The 3,068-nt window shown below is 41.2% G+C and overlaps 1 pseudogene; it reads right to left on the reverse strand.

Annotated features, from left to right (window-relative positions):
* Positions 1 to 255: 255 nt before the first annotated feature.
* Positions 256 to 2,841, reverse strand: LOC113601300 (disintegrin and metalloproteinase domain-containing protein 29-like; annotated as a pseudogene).
* Positions 2,842 to 3,068: the final 227 nt, after the last annotated feature.

Genomic DNA, 3,068 nt, shown 5'->3' on the forward strand with positions numbered 1-3,068 from the left:
TTGGAAGTGAGAGACAGCAAATTAAACACACACGCACACACACACACACACACACACACACACACAGACCATCCACGTGGTGTGCTTTTGCTTAGGAACACAAAGAGATTAATTCCATGAAAAATGAACCACTAAAATTGCTTAAAATATGTAGAAATATATTAGGGATTATGTATTTTGCTAATTTTTTAATGGTTAATGTTTGTGATCCCCAGTGATAAAAAATCATGAGGATTTTCTGTCATTAACCTGTGACACATGCTGTACCACTTTTGTTGCCAGTGACTAAAACTTAATACATAGGAAAGTTCATTTGGAATTGGGTTTCTTTTTTGAAGTAACTTTTTGGTCCTCTTTCTTGGGTTAAGTTGAAACACCCGGCTCTTCTTCCTTCAATGAAGTATGAGCACTGTGGCTTTGATTCTCTAATGAAGTTGGTGCAAGTGGATCATTCTACTCTTTTTTCTTATCTTTTTCTTCATTTCTTAGGAAAAGTAAACGTAACAAACATGATAGAATCAAAAAAGGAATTAGCCCAAGTAGCATTATGCAAAACTTCTTTTGTATCTTTGCGTTCTTCTTGGGGGGGGGAGGGCGGGAGGGTGGGGCACTGCCACTACTACCTCCAAAGCCTTCTACCCCATCCTTAGGAGGGTTCCACTCATGGTCGCAATGGCAGTGATGTCTATTGTTGCAGACCCCATTCATATTGCAGGTCTTAGGTGTATAAGTTCTTGGCATATACGACATGTGGACGTACTTCCTTTGGATGCACATATGCTCTTTACCACACTCTGTACCATCTATCATGGCACCCATATGAGGTATTGTCATCCCTGTATGGTAGTCTGTACCCCAGCAGGTGACACCATCAGGGTGGGTCCAATGTACGCTAGAATGATCACTCAGAAGAGAAGTTTCTGTCACATTCTCACACTGAATACTCCCACACAGGATATCTGATATGTTACACTGTACATAGGTAGAACCTTTTGTACCACAGTTACTGAAAACGTCACCTTGGATGTTCATTATCTTACAGCCTCTTTGCCAAAATTTTCTCTACACTGTTCATCATAGATACTGCACCTCTGCAGTAACCACCACCTGTGCATTCAGCTCCATCTTGCATCTACACACCTTCTGGACACTGATTAGTGTTCCCATCTCTCCACTCGGGAAGGCCACATTCATTTTCCCGTTCTCTACACATGTCACCTGATGGCATGACCATGTAATCTGTGCAACAAAGCCCAAGAGCCCAAGTAGCCCCAGGACTCAGAGTACAGTTTGACTGACAGCATGGATCTTTTGTACACAGATTTCAGGAGCCACAGTCACAGTCTTCTCCATCTTCAACCACACTGTTCCCACAATATGTATACTGGAAGATTGTGTCTGCATTTGGTGGCGTGTGCATTCTGTTCTTGTCATGTTGCCAATAGGCAGCATAACTGCAGTTGCTGAATTTAGTTGTTGTCACTGTCCTTGAAAACATTATGCACCCCTGATTCCCACATTTACAAGTTTTATCATCATGCAGCATACCTAGAGAATGGTCTATCTCAAGCGACAGTATAAATGCAAAATCATACAACTTTTCTTGTATGAAACCAATGACTCCACAATTCAAGTGCATATTATATAGTGTTCCCACATGGGTCAAGCCCAGATCAACACCATAGGCTTTCTTTACAAAAATAAGTGCAAGATCATGAGGCAAGCGGGTCCTAAAGTCACCGTTCTTCCATTTGCAAAATACTCCTAGGAGAGCTTTAATGCTATTAATCAGAAGGAGTTTTTGTCCAGCTCATATCTCAACTCCTATGAAAATCACATCAATATCCAGTGATTTAAAAAATTGATTTACATAACTGATAGCAAGGCACATTGTCTTTGGCACATTTGAGGTATTACTTTCCTCAGAAACATATTGATTGTGGTCTATCATGATGGTCAGTTCAGGAAGCCACTTGTGGGCCTACCAATCTTTATACCCACTCTGCATCAAAGTGGAACTGTCACTCTCTAGAAACTTCCATTGTTGTGCTATTTCTTCATTTGTTAATGCACATCTCATGAGTGGGGATGTGTTTCCTCACTGTTATACATCAGATGTTCAAATGTGGTAGAAAGTCTTTTGGGCTTGATTTCATGAGCAATGTTATTTGTAACACTCCTTGAAAGCCCCAAAAACAGGTACTGAGGGCAACCAAGGATTCTGGGTCCCCTTCCACATAACTGTGATAGTAGCAGTCCTTTGAGACAAAAAGCTGATCCTCAAGGAAAGCACCCTGGTCTGTGTAGGTAAGCACTTAGAGGTTTTGAGACAGAAAAAAATTTCTTGACCTTCATGTGGAGAATGTGATGTTGGCCTCCAAAATGCAGGCTGTAGGAGAACCAGCCAGATGCTTCATGCCAGGGCCATGGTTCAAGGGAATCATCACTTTTGGAAGACTATGGTGCCCAACCAGGAACTGTCTAGAAAGGAACTGACACACGCACAGCCAGAGCATAGGAAAAGTGGTCCTCACATGCACCAGGACCTCACCCACAGACATTATGGAGCCAGCATACTTAGCCATTTATGACAGCAAAAAAGGGCAGTTCAGGAAGCATCACTGTTCTGTTTCTTCTCTCTGAGCTGGATGTGGTGCTGACTTTGAATCTGTCCTCTTGCTAAATTAAACCATTAGGGCAGCAACACTAACAGAGAAAAAATAAGATGAAAGACAGAGACAATCATGGGGGGTTATGAGGTGGAAGAGGAAGAGAACAGTATGAGGTTGAAATGGGTTAGTTTGGCTCAAGACATGACTCAGTATACTGCATTTCATTTTCCCTTAAATAATGGTAAGGCAGATGAGACTGGGTGTACAAAACAATGGTGATTAGTCAGAGGCTGACACTTCTGTAACTTAGATGAAGGACACATATGGATCCATTATACTGTTTTCTAAATATATGAATATGTATGAACACTTTCACAATAAATCTGTAAAACAAGGATCTTAATGGAAAGGTGAACATCTATCATGTTTTGATGAAGAATTCTTGATATATGCATC

The sequence above is a fragment of the Acinonyx jubatus genome, chromosome B1 (genome assembly GCF_027475565.1).
Source record: "Acinonyx jubatus isolate Ajub_Pintada_27869175 chromosome B1, VMU_Ajub_asm_v1.0, whole genome shotgun sequence".
NCBI classification, from domain to species: domain Eukaryota; kingdom Metazoa; phylum Chordata; class Mammalia; order Carnivora; family Felidae; genus Acinonyx; species Acinonyx jubatus.